Here is a 19459-nt window from a genome sequence, read left to right as displayed (position 1 = left end):
ACCATCTGCTCCAGATCTACCTGCTGTATGGCTGGCTACAGACTACAACCATCTGCTCCTGATCTACCTGCTGTATGGCTGGCTACAGACTACAACCATCTGCTCCAGATCTACCTACTGTATGACTGGCTACAGACTACAACCATCTGCTCCAGATCTACCTACTGTATGACTGGCTACAGACTACAACCATCTGCAAGTTTTGTTTGTAGTGAACATCATCAACAGCTGCACTTAAAGTATCTTGGGTTCATATGGGACTTGGTTGTTCTCCATACGTGATCAAACACTGTATTATTTTTTGTGTTATATTGTACAGACAACAGTAAGTATCATTACTTAATCACAGTATATATATTATTCTGGTGTACACTGTTGACTTGACTCCATGCTATTGACTATACTTTAGCTTGCCACCTCAAAACTTTACCTTAATTGCTCTTGTATAGTTAATTTATCTTCTACTAGTTGTACATACATCCTATTTAATTGAATTATTCTTAATTTGTGTTGCCATACCTGAATCATCCCTCTTGTGAACACTAGCCTTATCTTATCTTTATTCACAACCTTGCTCACAAACTCACCTGAACCTGGGTCATCTGTTTGCCAATATCAATGTTCCTGCTACAGTAAATCCTATAGGCACATTGTACTGCTTCACCGTAGTATGAACCATACACCTTTAAGGTTTTGTGTCAAATATTGTGCAATTTGTTATGAATTACTCATTGTTTTGACAAGGTAAATTAAAGCTATTTACTAAGTGTCGGCTCTGGTAAATTTAATTGTACTGTTTTTTTTTATAAATGTTATGGAACATGAAAAACAATTTGCCTTGATCAGGGTTTTAATTTGTTGCAAATGTGAACATGGTTTTAATAATCTGTATCTTATTGCTCTGAAAAACTACAATGATTTAAGAAATAGCAGTGATACTTATTAACATTTATTGAATTGATTGAATATATGGACAGACATTACAGGCCACCTATTCATGTCAACAGAGAAAACAATAATTTGTTCTCTCTTTTATCACTTTGATTATACGCTGATGGTGCAGAAAAGGGTGAAGTCCTTGTAGATCTCTGGCACTTTGAGGACAGACCGATCCAGGAACTCTCCACTGTTGTCTTTGTATAGTATGCTCCTATTAAAGAACAGATTCATAGACATCAACACGTATTATAATTAGGTGTACATAGCTTGCTTTAACATCATTACTATCTTACCTTACCTTCTCTGATTTGGTTTTGTGGACATCAGTAATTTTCTCTCCCAGGCCTGGTTGTGCACCCTGTGAATTTAAGCAAGAAACATAAGTGTATGTAACATGATTTTACTATTATATTATTATTATTTTTACAATTGCATTATTATCAGACTAGCCAACCTTCTTGGTTTGTGCTACTGCTGCCTGTCCTCTGCACACAGGTGAGTGATGTGCTGACTGGCACAGGTCCATGCACATAGTGCAGCTGTGATGCAGCTCAACGGTTGCTTAAGTCACACCTGGAAGAAGGAACAAACCAACAAAATACTTGTTCTTTCTGCTCAGTTTGCTTTGTATTAATTAAAAAAATTACATTTAAGTTGCAAATAAAGCATATCATCTCTAGATCTGTTTTATTAGTGGTGAAATTGTACTTAACAGACTGGGTCCGTGTACTTTTTGTTCAGTGATTTTCATTTCATAAACAGGTATTAAAAAACAAATGGTTATTTGATTTTCGTTTTTAAATCATGGGGATCAGACCTCCGGTGCTGAGTCTAATATTCTAATATTAGCTGCTGCAGCTAGCTAGCAGCTAGCTACCAGCCCTGTGAGCTTGGTCCCGCGGTTCGCTCCCGGTGCTGACTGACTCTGGTCCGTCTGCAGAGCTGCGTTATCCGCTCTAGCTGACCTGGGAATCTAACGCGCCCGTGATTTATTCATATTTTATTTACTTTGCAGTGATATGCTATGCACTGATGTCAGGCAGGCTTGCTGCTGCTTTTAGTCTGAGCCTGTGAGATAACTAAACTTCCTTTGAATATAACGTGCATATAAATAGACGGAATAAATAAAAGTCCCCGGAAATAAATACAAGTAAAACATATGTATTTAGGCTATTGAACTATAATGACTAATGCCTATATATGTATTGCCTCATTTATGTATTTCATGTTCCATTTCATAGCCATATTTATTATGTAAAGGGGGCAAAAATGGACGATCAGTCGCTCAGGAAGTTATAGACTACAGTTTCCCTCAACAGCAGCCGGGACATTCTAACGCTTAACGTGAAAAAGCTTAACGTGGTAACTTAATGTACCTAAACAATGATCAATCAGATATCAATCAGTTATCAGTCACATAACGTCCATAATAATTGGACTTTGGGTTAGATTTTTTTGACAGTTTTCAGTGGTTATGAGGAGCAATATGAGAGAGAAATTTGGTAATCATTGATCATTGTTTAGGTACATTAAACCACCTCTATTTGTTTCTGGACATCAAGCTAGGCCATATGCTAGCTAGCTAGCTAGGTGCTTAAGTTATGTTACTCACCCTCGTAGTTGTGGACATAACTTCATACGTCCCACTTCAAAGCTTTCTCCCGTTTCCTGACGGGTGCAGGTGAAAGTGCGTCGACCATTCTGTGCACATTGTTGACATATACTTATAATAAAGCTATAAACGGCGCGGGGATATATAAACTCGGTTACAGTCAGGTTACAGTGCAGCCGCCCTCAACAGACGTTCTAAAGTAAAGTGAACGCACCCTCAACGGGGTTGGGATCATTTCATTGGTCAACACTACAGCTGGCATTCTATTGGTTGTTGACTTTTGATAGGGTTATAACACACAAAAATCCAAGCGGCGGGAGAAATCCGAGAGCAGAAACTTTGCAAGTGAGCAGAATCAGCCTGAGTGCGAGGGGGAGGTTCAAAGCTGAGAGCAGGAAATCTGTCCAAACAACAACATATCTGAGTCCAAGCAGAAAGTTTGAGTGCAAGCAGAGAAAATCCAAGCGCGAGCACAAACTTTGAGCACAAGCAGAGCAAATCCAAGCGCGAGCAGTGACTATTTGAGTGTGAGAGCAAGGTTTTGAGGGAAATTATTACAAAATCTGAACGTAATATCAGTGAGAAATGCTCTCAAATTGAAAGAATGCGCTCTTGATTAAAGATAGGAATATAACTCCATACACATACATATTTACAAGTATGTGCATGCACACACACACACACACACACACACACACAGACACACATACACACACACACACACAGACACACACGCACACACCTACTTACCAAGAGCCTGGGTCTGTCCAAGGTTTCTTCCTAAAAAAGGAGTTTTTCCTCACCCCTGTCACTTTTACGCATTTATGCATGCTCTTGAGGGAATCACTGGGATTGTTAGGTTATTATAAATTGTTGGGTTATTATAAATTATACATGTGGTCTAGACCTACTCTCTCTGTAAAGTGTCCTGAGATAACTCCTGTTATGATTTGATTCTATAAATTAAATGGAATTGAATATACCAGTCTGTTATAATCCAAAACAACTAATCGTATATACTAATTTTACTTAGAAATTAGGTATAATTCATGTAAATGAGGTCTGTTGACCATCAATGCAAAAAAATAAGTGTAAAATTAATGATTACTTCATGCTTTATGAAATGGTCAATTTTGCCAATAACATTTATAATGACCCAATTTATAAGACAACAAAAGGGCTAAACCACTTGACCACTTAAATGAAAAGGCTTCTTTTTATTGCAACTCTGCAGAATATTCATGTGACATGGTTGACCAACTTAACTGCCATTACAGTTTTTTACAATCACTTTGGCACTAATTTCAGAACCTTGACATCATTTTTCAAAACTCTGGACACAAAACTCACAACCAATGATCAAAATACACATTTTTCAAAACACTTACACTTTTTTTCAGTTGCTTGGATACATTACACATAAACCTAAGATCATATGTTCATTTAACAAAGATCACATGTTCAATAAGACATAACTTAACATCAAAGTACTACTATTTCAAAAAGCAATCCACACATTACATTTCAGATGATTGTCTATTCATTTCATTACAATCATCCAACTATCAATTCATACAACTGCTCAAAATGATAAGTAACTGTTGCATTACTCTTAATGCATAGTTGTATGGAAACAGACAAACAATATTCCATGTTTAGATCATGAAAGTTTCAAGATAACGAGATTCATTCTCACCAGTTAGTGTGGAGCATGAACCAATTAGACTACATTATCTATGGATGTAATATTTCATCATTCTTCTTTACCGTAATGTACTACTGTTTATCAGACACTGTTTCTATGGTCTCATGTACTACTACTGTAATGTACTACTGTTTATCAGACACTGTTTCTATGGTCTCATGTACCAACTTTACGGTAATACACTACTGTTCATCAGACACAGTTTCTATGCTCCCATGTACCACCTTTAAGACTATTTACAGTATTGACAGTACTGCACCGTATAGATGCAGGCCCTTGGAATCGCTTGTCCAATTCTGCCAACTCGTTACTGATGATTGAGATGTATACTTTATATATATACTGTATATATACATACATACTCATACCACATTGTTCGCCATGCCCGAAGGTTTTTTCTGAGATGTTTGGCTAATTGCGATGTAGATGAGAACCTGTGGCCAAATCCACAAGACAGAATTGATGAAGATGTAGAATACAGTAATCATTTCTCTGTTTTGCTTTTTTCAGTACAAGCAAGTTGAGGAACACTTGATGTTTTACAGTACTGTCTTTTCTTTTCTATTTTGTAGCTAATTATTTTGCTTTGATTCAAATAAATCTATGTTGTGGTTGTACTGTATTTTTTTTCATCAATACATTTTAGATTTTTTTTCAACGATTCCACTGTGTCTGTAGTATTCTCTCTACTACTGCAGTACTTGTACAGGGATGTATTTATATTTAGTACCATAATGAAACATGTATCACCTATTTTGTACTACAATATTTAATGATTGTACGAACGATGACACAGTGAAACTATGGGTAGCTTGTGTGCGGGCGATCTAAAGTAACCTTTCAATGGTATTTCACAATATATTAGTTTTTTGAACCAATGATTGTGCAAGCGCAAGATGTCTTTAAAGATATGAATGCACAATGCAGTGTTTTGAACATTGGACAGCCTGTGTTACAAGTGATGATCATTTTGAGTTTTGTGTCTAGAGTTTTGAAAAATTACATAAAGGTTCTGAAATTAGTAGCAAAGTGATTGTAAAAAACTGTAATTAGCTAGGAAATAGGAAAGAAAAGACTGTAGTACTGTTACTGTACACGTCAAATGCAGTGTTCCTCAACTTGCTTGTACTGTAAAAACAAACAAAAGAGTGATTAGGCTACTGTATTCTACATCTTCATCAACACCATCAACTCTGTCTTGTGGATTTGGCCGCAGGTTCTCATCTACATCACAATGGATGTTTTCATTAGCCAAACATCTTGGAAAAAACCTAAACAATGTGGTACAAGTGTGTGTGTGTGTATATATATATATATATATATATATATATATATATATATATATATATATATATATATATATATATATAGACACAGCACTTTACAGTATATATAAAGTATATATCTCAATCATCAGTAATGAGTTCCAAAGGCCTGCATGCATACAGTGCAGTACTGTCAATACTGTAAATAGTCTGAAAAAGTGGTAGCCTACATGGGACCATAGAAACAGTGTCTGATACAGTAAACAGTAGTACATTACAGTAAAGAATGATGATGAAATATTACATCCATAGATAATGTCGTCTAATTGGTTCATGCTCCACGCTAATTGGTGACAATGAATCTCGTTATCTTGAAACTTTTATGATCTAAACATGGAATATTGTTTGTCTGTTTCCATACAACTATGCATTAAGAGTAATGGAACAGTTACCTATCATTTTGAGCAGTTGTATGAATTGATAGTTAGATGATTGTAATGAAATGAATAGACAATCATCTGAAATGTAATGTGTGGATTGTCTTTTGAAATAGTAGTGCTCTGATGTTAAGTTGTGTCATATTGAAAGGTGGTCTTTGTTAAATGAACATATGATCTTAGGTTTATGTGTATTGTATCCAAGCAATTGAAAAAAGTGTTAGAGTTTTGAAAAATGTGTATTTTGATCATTGGTTGTGAGTTTTGTGTCTAGAGTTTTGAAAAATGACGTCAAGGTTCTGAAATTAGTGCCAAAGTGATTGTAAAAAACTGTAATGGCAGTTAAGTTGGTCAACCATGTCACATGAATATTCTGCAGAGTTAATTTTACACTTATTTTTTTGCATTCATGGTCAACAGACCTCATTTACATGAATTATACCTAATTTCTAAGTAAAATGAGGATATACGATTAGTTGTTTTGGATTATAACAGACTTGTATATTAAATTCAATTTTATTTATAGAATCAAATCATAACAGGAGTTATCTCAGGACACTTTACAGAGAGAGTAGGTCTAGACCACATGTATAATTTATAATAACCCAACAATTTATAATAACCTAACAACTCCATTGATTCCCCTCAAGAGCATGCATAAATGCATAAAAGTGACAGGGGTGAGGAAAAACTCCCTTTTTAGGAAGAAACCTTGGACAGACCCAGGCTCTTGGTAGGTGTGTGTTTGTGTGTGTGTGTGTGTGTGTGTGTGTGTCTGTGTTTGTTTGTGTGTGTGTGCGTGTGTGTGTGCATGCACATACTTGTAAATATGCATGTGTGTCCTATGTGTTTATCTCCTGTAAAGCTCAATAGTGCCCTATTGCACTACCAGGTCAAAATTCGCCCTAAGCCTATAAAATTGAATAAAACACCCCAAATTGTATATAATTTTTGAATATTAATTTACTTGCGAAGCATGGAAGGGAACAATGCATGTTATTTTTGGTTAGTTTGGTTGAAAGAAACCCATATTTCTTATAAGAAACTCTGAAAACATGACACATTTAACACGAAGACAACACAAGTGTTAGATGCCTTTTTACTGGCTGGTGTAAGATTAGAGTAACTAGTCAATACCTGCCACACAGGCTAATAATAGATGAATGTAGATTTCATGTGATTTTAAAATTATTATTAAATAATTAAATACTTTATATAACCCTAAATAGCTAACTTTAGCCTAATCTGACAAGCTACAGGCAAACAATGTATTCATAAAGTGCCTCGTTCTTCTGGCAGTTATTACAGCTCTCATGCTTCTATTTTGACACGTTAATGTTACTTCCTGTCCAGAGCGCATGGGTTTTAGTCAACTTTTGACTTAACACGTAAAACCAAAATAACATTATAAACGAGACCTGTGTTCCATCAGATTTTCAATGATTATGCACATTATAAAAATGAGCCCATATTCTCGATCTTGGGTTAAAACGGAAAAATGAATAACAAAAAAACAACAGTTGAAAAACGAGCAGTTTTCCAGTTATTTTTTAATTTGTATGGACATTGGAAAAATGAGAAAACGGAGCTCATAGTTTTGTTTTTCCATTTCTGGTTTGAAACCAAAAACGAAACATCGACCCGGTTTTTTGTTTTTTCGTTTTTGGTTTAAAACGAAAAACGGATTATACTTTAGTACCCTGACCAGAACTGTGCTGCTCAAGTCACTGTCGTCATACTGCCTTCTGGGTTTCATCTTCATCATGACCATCTTCTTACCGCTCACTTGATCTTTGCCATCATCATCTCCACTACTCACAGGATTTTCCCGTCGTTTCCCTACTCCATTCTCTGAGGAGCCAGGTTGGACAGTTTTACCCTGCTAAGGGTGGTGGTAGGAACTTGAGTGCACTAATGAAACAGGGTTGAACAAAGACTGATTTAGTATTCCCCTGTTTATCTCTATGAAATGAGAGATCTCAGTTTTTGGTTAATTTGGTTTTATATTTCTAATTTTCTTTGTTTTTGATATTTAAGTTGTGGTTTGAGTACATTGGGTTTGAACCTATCTAAATTTGATTACCATACTGAATCATTTAGTTTAGCCATGCTAGCCTCCTGGTAAAAGATTATTTTGCATAATCTCAAATTGAAAGTAGTACTGGTTGTGGGTGCAATTTGTTTCATGCCCAAGGTAGGAGTTAAATGAAGACAGGGGGGAAAAAAATAACACTACAGTTAAACAAAGTTACTCTGTTGTTGTGAGTTTAAAAAAAAACTCAGTCACTATCTTATTATGTTTGTAACTTGAATCTTGTATTGTCTTGCTCTTTTTAAATACATAGTTGTTTAAATAAAGTTGTGCTGGTTGTTTTGCCCAGTTTCAAAGTACTGCTTTGTATCCCCCCCAAAAAAAAGCGCCCCCCAAAAAATAATTATTACCAGCCGCCACTGGTTGGGAGCTGGGTTTATACTACGCAAGCTATGATGACTTTCACCTTGTTATTTTAGCGCGGATGTATACCTAGCCGAATTGCACTGTAGGGGGCGAGAACAAGTCTTTGAACCTGTGTGTATGGCTACTGTGAAATCAAACGTGACGTGCTAACATGGATGCAGCTATGAAGCCGCCGGGTTTGCTTCAGGGAAAATTTATTTTTAAGAAGCTTCCCAATGGAAACCTTGACAAGACTAAGGTTGTTTGCACCTTGTGCAATGCGGAATTAGTTTAATGTAGGAGTTCTTCCAGTCTCAAGTACCATCTAAACGCAAAGCATCCCTTAGCTAATGCGGAAGATGCCGGGCCAAGCACTGATGTAGCGCAGGGGAAGAGTCGTCGTCAAACTACTATGTTTGAGTGCAACCGAGGCAAGCCCGTCAGCACAGCTCTATCAGCCAAGCTAACTAATCTCCTCGCTCAGTGGATTGCCACCAGCTGCCGGCCCATCAGCGTGGTTGAAGATGATGGGCTCGAGCTTGTTCTCCAGGCAGCCACAGGTGACCCATCTTACAAACTACCTGCGAGGTGAACTATCATGAGGAGAATACATGACCAGCACGCTGCAGAGAAAGCCGCAAAAAATGAGAAGATGGTATAGAGGCGAGGTGTGTAGCACTGACTGAGGACCGGACATCTGTCAACAACGATAACTACCTCGGCGTTACTGTACACCTCATCGATGCCAGCTGGGAACTTCACTTCTTCGCTTTAGGTAGGCTATGTTATGTAATTTGAAATTACATAATTTAATTTAATTACTTAGCCTATTAATTACCACAACACCACGAATAACTACCACATTATGTTTGCTTCTTGATGATTGCTAGTTGTTTACTACTAGTAGTGAACTTATTCTGATCTACTTTGTCTGTCCGTTAGGTGTGATGAAAACAGAGGAGCGTCACTTTGCAGAAGCGTGTGCCAGGCAGTTTCTCGACGTCGCTAATCAGTGGGGGATAGCTGACAAAATCAGCACTATTGGAACAGACAGCGCTCCTAATATGGTGGCAGCAGGGAGGATACTGCCATTCGAGCATTTGCCCTGTGTTGCGCATGTTGTACAGAGAGCTATTGTAATGTCACTTCGGGAAGGTGGTTTTGATGGTGCACTGGCCAAGTGCCGTAAAGTGGTCGGACATTTCAAACACAGTCCGGCCAACTCAGACGAGCTGAATGTCCAGCAAGCTTCCCTTGGACAAGTTCATGAGCCACTTGTGCAAAATGTTCCAACATGGTGGAATTCCACCCTTGAGATGATCAAGCGCGTGATGCGCAACAGAGACGCAGTGTACACAACGCTGTCTCAGCAGAAGCACAATCTGGCCCTCCCAACAAATGCTGAATATGAGAAGTTGGCAAAACTAGAGAAACTGCTGGAGCCATGCAGGTATGGTCTACAAAGATAGCGTGTTCATGAATTGGCATACAAGTTCTTTTAAATGTCAATTTGTATTTAAGAAACACGTGCCCTTAAATTTAATGTGATTAAGAACTTTAATGTGTAATCTTGGTTAAATGAATCAGTCATTAATTATGTATTGCTCTGTTTCTGTGTGTGTGTGTGTGTGTGTGTGTGTGTGTCTGTGTGTGTGTGTGTGTGTGTGTCTGTCTCTGTGTCTGTCTGTCTGTCTGTCTGTCTGTGTAGGTACATCACTGAGCTCCTTGGTGGGGGTGAGTATGTATCCTGCTCTGTGGTCCTACCTGCCCTGTGCCACCTCCAGCATGTGATGAAGATCTCAGATGATGATCCTGCCTATATTGTGCGTTTCAAAGCTGCCTTCACCAAGGACCTCAACCAGCGGAGCAAGAAAATAAACCTGGAATGGCTTAAGGTATGTCAGACTTACCAGAAGATAACTGCATTGTTTGACCATTATAGACTGTTAAGCCAGTAGATCGGTCAATGAATAGATGAATGAGTCATGAAGAAATATGGAGGTTGGATTTGGAAAGTGAAATTTTCATCAATCAATAATTAGGTGGCGACTGCTCTAGATCCAAGATTTAAGGATCTCAAGTGCTTGCCCAGAGCAGAGAGGGAGCCAGTGTGGGCAAAGCTAAGTGAGTTGGTGAAGAGAGAAGAACCTGCTCTGCAGCCACTCGGGGAGGAGAACCCTGAGCCACCCAAGAAGAAAACAGCCCTGCTACTGATGGGATCAGACTCTGAATCAGATGAAGAGACACCAGAAGACAATACTGTGGAGAGGTACAAGGGGTGAGCCCAGTGCCAGTCTAGATCAGTGTCCACTGAAGTGGTGGTCGGACCACAGTGCTGTCTATGGTAAGATGGCCCACATTGCCCGCAAATACTTAGGGGACTCCTGCCGCGCCTGTCCCATGCGAGAGACTTTTTTCTTTAGCAGGCCATATTGTGCAGAAGAGGAGATTTAGTTTGTCACCAGAAAATGTGAACAAGCTGGTCTGCCTGAGTGACTGGTGGAAGAAGGAGAAATAGAGCTTGGACTGATTGACACAAAGCTACTGACTGTAAAACAGTTCATCACGACCTCTTATGTAGGCCTACAGTTCAAAATTCATGTTTAACTGAATAAACAGTTAGTAAACACAAGTACATCTTGTTGAACATGATTTATTTTCATCACCAATTATCATATTAGAACAGCTTTCCCAAGCAGTTTGTGATGCATTTTGGAAACAGGAGATGAGCCCCTGGTCTAATGCGGCACCTGGCGAAGCCACACTAATTAATTAGTGGTGGGCATAGATTAATTTTTTAATATATATATATATATATATATATATATATATATAGTTCAGCTAACGCCTTGGGTGGCATTAGCGCTTGGTGGGATGTAAACACTGAGTATAAACACAGCCGTGAATTTGCGTGGAATGTAGAATAGTCGGCATTTAACAGTCACAAACTCCACCAGCGGGGAGCAGTAGTTGGATACAAGCACCGCATTTCTGCACCAGTCCGTGTTAGGGCTGGGACGTCATCGATTACATAAATGCGTCGATACAAATAATTTCCGTTGATGCGTCGCTAAATAAATTAAATAAATAAAACTTGCGTGCAAATTAATTAATGTAATGTGGAACTAATGTAATGCGGAACTACTGTTGGATACGCAGGTTCTAGGGACACCTAAACTGTAGCCCCGACTTAGCTCTGAAGCTAGCCGAGCTCCTCCGCCGACATGCAAGCTGTTTCTCAATGTCAAAGATCCTTCCTTGGTAGGACTAGTCCTTCCAAGGAAGGATCCTTCAGAGGCTAGGCCAGGCTCCTCCTAAGCAATCGGAGAGCATGTACATTGGAACCATGGATGTATTAAGAGAACTGGATACAGTGTTCGGCGGGAAGCCCTATACCTTCCAATGAGAGTGCTCAAAAGCGCATTAAGACAACATGGAGCTCGGCTTTTCCGCATTCTTGGCCCATGACGTCACGGTGGACACGCGTACTAGCAACAATTTGTTTGTGTTGTCTTAGCAACCAGTAGCAACATGCTCGTTCATGAGCTTATCTCTCGTGGCTCTTACAAGTGGCGAACTCATGAACTCGCCGTTTTCATTGTCTAAAATATTCACTAGCTAACGTTAAACATTCTATTTTCGTTGTTCTCGATTGTTTACATGCTTAGCTAAAGAAACAATAGATGTATTTAGCTAGACAACCAAGGAGATTTAATCATTATGTCGTGCTACTAGCTAGCTACTAGCTAGCGCTAGTAGTTAGCCTGCAGTTTGGTGAACAGAGCTCATCCATGGCTTCATCTCTCATCCACGTTACAAGCTTTACAGCATACAGCCCTCGGATGGATCATAAGAGAGAACCAAGGCTATGTAATCACTATGTCTGAAGTAACGTTATGTAGGCATGATCTTAATACAGCCATGCTAGCTAGCAACTAGCTAGCTAGCCGATAGCCCCGCCAGTTTGGGAAACGCTAATGCCGTTACATCCACGTAACAGGCTTTACAGCATACATACATCACTCGGATGTATCATAACTTCATAAGATAATACCATGGATGTATTAATATAACACATGTTGAATTACAACCATTAGCTATATCCATTATTACAGCTAGCTACAGGACCTCGGGAGAACATGTGTCATTTGAGCGGAAGTGCGCAGTCCCGTGGGTCTGCTCGTGTCCATTATGCGCGTTCATCATTTCAAATTTAATAATTCTGGATTTGCTTCTAGTGAATGTTAAATTTTTTAAAAACATAACGTTTTAAATAAGGACCCTTTCAGTGTTCGGGCTGGTAGGTTGATATACCCCAAAACAAATTATCCGCTGAAATATAGACGTTTCTTTCGCCATGTAATGTCTATGTGAAAAGTCTTTCTGAGCCATGGGGTGCAGTACCACCCTTAACGCTAAGCCCATGTTGGCATTTAGACTTGGCGCTCCTCCTGGGGGCTTGATTGGAACAGGCTAGCAAGTGCACGTCGTTGCGTGCTTGCATCATTGAAAATGTTTCGCCGCCTTCACTTCCGCGCTGCATTTGAAACTATATACTGTCTATGATTTCAAAACACTGGACGAAATGGATGTGGAACTGTGAAATGTGCTGTTAAATTTTTTTTGTTGAGATGGAGAATATGAATCAGCGTCAGTCTGCTTGCAGGAGGAGAATATTCTGTCGGCAACTTTGCCGCAACGTGCTAAGGTAGGTAACGTTACCGACACTGATAGGCTTTAATGTAAGCAATAGTCGTTTTCTCTTATTTATCCCATGTCAATAAATTAAAAATTCATTCATGTTTTCAGTTCATGTTTGTAGTTGTCATAACACTTAACTGGTAAGGAGAATTGATTGCATTAACTAATCTTAATTACATTAAGCTTACAGTAGCAGTTTACATTAGCTTGTAGTTTACTGCATGTATGTAACATTAGCTCATTGTCCTGTAGCTTCTAGCTTTCAAACAAATGCGGTGCAAAATATGATCAGCAACTACAAGGTAAACACTACCAGCTAATGAGCCACCACAGGCAGTATGATATGCAGTAAACTGCAAGTGAGAAAGGTTAAATACAAGGGCGTAAATCCCAGGGGGGTCGGAGGGGTCACGACCCCCCCCCCATCTAAGGGTTGTCCCCCCCTAGAAATATCATTAAAACAATGCTGAGTATTGTAAATAACATAATGATGTACACTTAACTATCTGTGTAAGCAGTAAAACAATACAAACCCCAAAAAGTGTTTTTTAAATTTAGAAACATTTTGAGTCCCCCCTCCCTTGCCTCAGAGTGGTTTGGTCCACTGCATGCTTTAGGATCTGCGCTACACTCACGGTGACAGTCACATCGGTAGTGACAGGAATGTAGTAAGTAGACGGTTCAAAGCTGTCTTATTCACATTAAACATCAGATTAAGTTTTTCTTTTCTCATATGGAAATGATGCTGAGTAATTAATGAATTAGTCATGACAAATAAGTTCGCTATGTTAGTGTAATATAGTGTAACGTTACCTAGCTTGTTGGATAGAAATGCACCGACTACAACTAACATTACCACGGCGATAAGCCTTACGTTATGTGTGTGAACTTATATTAGGGTTAATTGTGGAGATCAACAGTTGTTTTTTGCTCAATATGAAATTAAGTGGCTGATCAGTTAAAGGTATTGTGGAGGATTTTCCCGAATTTTAGAAAAGAACCGCCCTCTGTACTTTTTGAAAAAATGCACATGCGCAACACTCTGCCTGCTCCCGAGAGGGAACGCCTATTAAACGTGTGCACGAGAGTGCACTGTTTACAAGTTGCTGTCGGCATGGCTCATACAAGCCTACTTTCCAAAAGAAGATTTGCACTTTTTCACAAATTGAGATGTTTACCGTGTGTGCGCGGTGCGTGACTTGTGCCAGGGCTGGAAACACGGTGAGAACGGCGCGCTTCCATTAACGGCTGAAACCGTAGCTCACCACACATATACACCTGAAAGTGCTCATGAGCAGAAAGCGAAAACTACCTAGGGACGAGCACGTACGACGGCCTTACGTATACATATCACCAGACTGATTGACAACTAGGAGGACCAGTCATTTTGATGATCCACCCGGAAAAAGAAAATCCTACAAAATACCTTTAAGTATATATCCTCTGTCCCAGACATAACCTAATATTTATGTGGAGGACGCAAGATCTTTTTTATTGAATCACGAGAAACACTGAAAAGAAGGATAATGGTACAGTCTCCATGCTACACTAATGATAGTATTAAGGCTTTCCTCAGTGTACGCATGTCTTTGACGAGTATAATTGTGGCTGTATTATTTGTGTCCCCTTCAAAAATTGCTTGTTTATTGTCCCCCCCTACTGTTAGATCAGATTTACGCCCTTGGTTAAATAGTACTATAGACACACAAGCTACAAGGCTACAACCAACATATGAAAAGTCATAATAGCAACACCATTGATAAACACCCACTAATACAGTAAAGGTAGCTAAGTGTAAGTGTGTTAAATGGTCAACAGTTGTCAGTTAAGACCATAATGGAGACCACTACACAGTTACATTAATTACCTTAATGTTACAGTATGCTTACATATATTTGTGATACAATTATAATCTTACCAGGACAGGTTGGATAACTACTAGACTAACCTAAAGCTTTCTCCTTCTGTCTGCAGTCTGGAAACACCATCATCAGCAGCTGAGTCTGATCGCCACTTCATGTTGAATATTGTGTACAGTATATACAGTACAGACCAAAAGTTTGGACACACCTTCTCATTCAATGTGTTTATTTATTTTCATGACTATTTACATCGTAGATTCTCACTGAAGGCATCAAAACTATGAATGAACACATATGGAATTATGTACTTAACAAAAAAGTGTGAAATAACTGAAAACATGTCTTATATTTTAGATTCCTCAAAGTAGCCCCCCTTTGCTTTTTTTGATAACTCTGCAAACCCTTGGTGTTCTCTCAATGAGCTTCATGAGGTAGTCACCTGAAATGGTTTTACCTTCACAGGTGTGCTTTGTCAGGGTTCATCAGTGGAATTTTTTCCCTTATTAATAAAAAAGCAAAGGGTGGCTACTTTAAAGAATCTAAAATATAAGACATGTTTTTCACTTTTGTTAATTACAATTCGAATATGTGTCATTCATAGTCTTGATGCCTTCAGTGAGAATCTACAATAAATAGTCATGAAAATAAAAAGGAAACGCAGTGAATGAGAAAGTGTGTCCAAACTTTTGGCCTGTACTGTAGTAATGTTTGAATAAATGTTATAATAAAGATACACGTTTCGTTAATGTCTTTTTAGAGCTTCTATACCTTACAAGTTATTGAAACAGAAAACAGGTACCATCTGAATATAATTATTCAGTTAGAAATATACATTGAAAAACAGTTTATATTATATACACACCCAAAAACGTAATGACACAGATTACTGGAACCATTCACCTGCATGTTCTGTGCTGGCCTGATGCCGCTGGAGCCGTCAGACAGCCTTACAGCACGCACGGAGATGAGAAGGGTATGTATCAACTTGTCTAATGGTGCGTTCTTTTTGTCTTGTAATCGCGACTAGTAGCTTGAGTGTGACGTCACATCCATGTCGGAAAACGAATAACCGCGGGGTTGTTGTGTTCTTTTTGTCACACAATACTACGAGTCTGAGAAAAGATGGATTTTTTTAACATTTTTAGTAACATTTAGGATTATATTCACCCAGTTATTGACATATTTCACAAATATATTTCACAGTTTGATGCATGAAAATTACGTTTTGATTAACATTAACGTTCGGCTACTGCTCTGCTTTCTGCTCAAGGCTCGACTTAAAGCCGTTGTTGTCATATAGCAACCGAGCGTCTCAGCTGCACAAGCTACAAAATAACTAATTAGGCGGTATTTAACTCCTAATAAGACTGTAGCGACATGCCTATAGGTAGCAGTATACAGCTCTATGTGTACAACTTCTTCATTTGGTTACAACAAAGACAAAAGTGCTTAAAATTGTAGAAAACCACAATGTTTACTACGTGTAATGCACGACGTAGCCATCTTTGAAAGTGAACTCGGGGTCCTCTGAGTTCAGACCAAGGGGGTAAGCTTCGCTTCAGAACTTGAACCTCCGATGGCGCCATTTTGTTGCTACAAAGCGATCACCTCTTGTTAGCATTCCAATGACCGCCATTTTTTTTTTACGTCACTTGACAGTGAATAACTTCACATCTGAAGCGTTTAAAGACTCTATTTGTCCGTTGTTTATTTCTAAAGAAACACAACAATGTATAAAAGGCTCCATTACCTTGTACCTCACGTTATGGCTCCGTAGCAGACGTTTTTATAAAAATAGGCTAACGATTGGGTCGTAACCACGAGACTTACCGTCACAGTAGAGGAATTACCGTATAGTACCGGAGAAGCTTGCAGGCAGTTTCGACTTATATTAGCTGTTTAGGTTTAATTACTAATGTTAACTAGCATGTTAGTTAGCAATAATTAGCATGTACCTATGTTATCTCCTTACATATACCTTTGCTCTCCATCTCTGTAAGATTGGAAATGATTGAGATTTCTCTCGGCACAGCTACCAGAAGACTTACAACTTTCAGACACGTTGCTCACATCACATGTACGTTGTTTCTGTCAGTTGGAGGCTGCGCAGTAAAGCAAGAGATCACCGGAAAAGTGCTTCTAATAGCCTTCACTGGTCTCCGTCCAGAGCAACGGGGTCTATTGGTCCATTATATATTGGTGCGTTCTTTTTGTCCACCGAAGTCGATTTACGAGTTGTTTTGCAGAGTTACGAACCGGAAGTTGCAAAAAGAACGCCACCGAGGTCGTATATACAACTCGTCAAGTCGTCTGAACTCAGAGGACCCCGAGTTCACTTTCAAAGATGGCTACGTCGTGCATCACATGTAGTAAACATTGTGGTTTTCTACAATGTTAAGCACTTTTGTCTTTGTTGTAATCAAATGAAGAAGAGGTACACATAGCACTGTATACTGCTACCTATAGGCATGTCGCTACAGTCTTGTTAGGAGTTAAATACCACCTGATTAGTTATTTTGTAGCTTGTGCAGCTGAAATTGGCTAGAGACGCTCGGTTGATATATGACAACAACGGCTTTAAGCTGAGTCTGGAGCAGAAAGCAGAGCAGTAGCTGAACGTTAATGTTAATCAAAACGTAATTTTCATGTATCAAACTGTGAAATATATTTGTGTAATATGTCAATAACTGGGTGAATATAATCCTAAATGTTACTAAAAATGTTACAAAAATCCATCTTTTCTCCGACTCGTAGTATTGTGTGACGAAAAGAACGCAACAACCCACGGTTACTCGTTTTCCGACATGGATGTGACGTCACACTCAAGCTACTACCCAGTAAGCACACATACGTCGTGGCGACGTATTGGCGATGTAATCAGAATGCATCGGGATACGTAGTATTTTGGTAGTTTGCTCACTGGCACGACGTCCCCGCGACGTCGCTCCGCTACGTTTCAGCGACATATAGCCGCTCTCTCCGCGACGTATACATATATACATCGTTCTAACGTATGCCATACGTCGTAGAGATGCGGGCAATATACATCGTTCTAACGTATGCAATACATCGTAGAGATGTAGGCTTATATACGTTGTTCTAACGTATGCAATACATCGTAGAGATGTAGGCTTATATACGTCGTTCTAACGTATGCAATACATCGTAGAGATGCAGGCCTATATACATCGTTCTAACATCTGCTATACATCTTACAGATGCAGTCTCAGGTACATCGTTCCTGACATCTGTTATACGTAGTACAGATGTCAGGAAGATGTGCCGATCAATTGATCCTGCATTAGTCCATTTAACAAAACTGGTCAGTATAGGTCACACACAATTAAACACACAATTACTTTAAATATCTTTACTAAATTGAATTACATGTCATTTAGCTGACACTTTTATCCAAAGCGACTTACAATTGCTATATATACACATCAGAGGTCGCACGCCTCTGGAGCAACTAGGGGCTAAGTGTCTTGCTCAGGGACACATTGGTTGACGTATCACAGTGGAATTCGAACCTGGGTCTCCTGCACCAAATGCATATGTCATATCCACTGCGCCATCACCTCCCCGTTAATTGCTAAAGTAAGATAGATAAACCATACACAATTACTTATAATAATACATTTTATTTATAAAGCGCTTTTCAGGGTACTCAGACAATTTACACAAGTTCAAATCATTATAGAAAATAGCACACTGTAACACATTAAAATATATTCTTGTATGTAGCTAGATTTGGGGATAATTATCCTACTGTGGTCTATACTAAGGGCTAATGTACAAAAACACTACCTTGTGTTGTCTTCCTGTCAACCTTGAAAAAAAATTATTACATTTTTCTTCTACACATTTTCAGCACTTATTTCTACGTCCCATATTTTCTGATATAAAACAAAAGTTGAAAACGGGTCAATTTGACCCGAAGTCAACACAAGGGTTAAAAGCTTAAACCAGGTTTTTTTTTTAAATCTGAGACTGTGGGCTTCCCCTCAGGCAAAGAGCTGGGGCACGCACGTTTCCTGGGAACGGTGTGCAACGGCTTGAGTTATGTTTTCTCTCGTTTGGTGGGTGTGTCTCTCGATTATTGCCTGTGTTCCAGGTGATACCCAATCAGTAGAGACATGTCTGTAAACCCGTGGTAATAAAAAGGGCTTGCACACACAACAGGATGTCAAACACCTTGTTTCAGTTTTAAAAAACGTCACTTTCTCAATTTTTGGATGCCTATGGGATCATGGTAATGCTATTTGAACCCAAACACTTAACAATTGAGCCAAGAATAACATTTATTTATTAACAAAATTCATAATTTTTCTTAATCTGTAGGAGTCGCTGAAATATACAGTATTTCTCTCTTTTGACTACACACTCGTGAGCTGTATATCACTGCTTCACAACAGCAGTGTGTACACGTTGGAGAACAAAAACTAATTGTCACACTATACTGTCCACTTTCTATCATAATGTAAATTATTTCAGTAGCAAA

The 19459-nt window shown here is 38.8% G+C and overlaps 1 protein-coding gene across 1 annotated transcript in view; it reads left to right on the top strand.

The window, feature by feature from the left end:
- The window catches only part of LOC120550569 (neoverrucotoxin subunit alpha-like), a 55743-nt gene that overhangs the window by 7830 nt on the left and 28454 nt on the right, over positions 1 to 19459 (top strand). The window lies entirely within an intron of this gene.

This window comes from Perca fluviatilis, chromosome 21, assembly GCF_010015445.1.
Source record: "Perca fluviatilis chromosome 21, GENO_Pfluv_1.0, whole genome shotgun sequence".
In the NCBI taxonomy this organism is placed as follows: Eukaryota; Metazoa; Chordata; class Actinopteri; order Perciformes; family Percidae; genus Perca; species Perca fluviatilis.
This window is presented reverse-complemented; position numbering and strand designations above follow the sequence as displayed.